This window comes from Emiliania huxleyi (assembly GCF_000372725.1).
Source record: "Emiliania huxleyi CCMP1516 unplaced genomic scaffold EMIHUscaffold_37, whole genome shotgun sequence".
NCBI classification, from domain to species: domain Eukaryota; phylum Haptophyta; order Isochrysidales; family Noelaerhabdaceae; genus Emiliania; species Emiliania huxleyi.
In genome coordinates, this window is record NW_005199194.1 from 306,311 (window position 1) to 307,582 (window position 1,272).

Consider the following 1,272-nt stretch of genomic DNA (forward strand, 5'->3'; position numbering starts at 1 on the left):
CGCGGCGGCAACAGACGGCAGGCAGGATATCGGACGGCGGGACGAACGGCACGGCGGGTGCGGCATTGTAGGAGCGGCGGTACGGCGGCAAGCACTCTCGGGCTGATCTTCTGGCCCAGTGAGGCCGCTGCGGGGCACCCGGCGGCTCGGCTCGCTCATCAGCGCAAACTCGGTCGAGCAGAAAGTAAGGTGTGTGTATAAAGGCGGCACGGCACTATAAGGGTCGGCGGTAAGGCGGCGCGGCGGCAGGTGCGGCATTGACCATTGTAGGAGCGGCCGTACGGCGGCAAGGCGGTAACGAACGGCAGGCGCAGGGGGTACGGCGGGCTAAACGGCAAGGGCGGCGCGGCACGGAGGAAGGAGCGGCACGGTAAGGAACGGCGGCACGACGGCAGACCACGGCAGCGAACGGCGGAGCATTGGGCGGCGGGAAAACGGCTGGGCGGGGGCGAGGCGTTGGAATGCGGAGCTCTTCGCACTCTCTAGGGGTTGGAGCGATCCAGTCAGAATCTGCTCATGGCCCGCAACCAGGATTTCCACGCTACTGGCTTGCTCGCCATCAAGCGCTACGGGCTCTCGTAGTTGCAACCTGTGGGCTGCGCGTGTGCATGGCCTTCACAGTCAATTCCGACCCGACTATCAGATCCCGACTGCAGACTCCAGACCGACTGAATGAGGTTTTCCGAATCGGAGGAACAATCAGCTGGGCTGCACACTTGCCTCTGGATCGTCCACAACTCCTACGCCGCTGCTGCTTGACTACCACAGCGCATCTGGCAGCGCAACTGAAGTACTCAGCTTACCGACACCAGGCATGCTAAATACCGTCAACAGCTCCACCGCCGGCGCCGAGACACGGCGCAAGTCAACTTCAGATGCAAAGAACAAGCTGACGCGGGCCCAGTACCTCGATGAGGTGACTTGAACCACCAAGAATTGGCTAGGGCTGCAGAAGCAGCGTATCTCAGTCGTTCCACACGGCGACCTCGGGAACTAACCGGGGCAGTCGGAGAAGGGGCAACTCCGTGCACTGACGGTCGGCCGTCAGAAACCACGCCTGCGTGGATCGCGTCACACCAATCCTGGCTATACCCGACGCCCAAAGGACATCCACCTTCGAGAACCTCGAGAACACGGCACCTGTGGCCCTGTGGCGGGGGCGGGCGGGCACGGAGCTAAGTGCCTCGCCGTCCTCGCGGGAGTCGCTTAGGCGGCTCCCGTGGTGTCTGGCACTAATGTCAGTCCCTGCTATACCGGCTGGGGTGTCCCGGC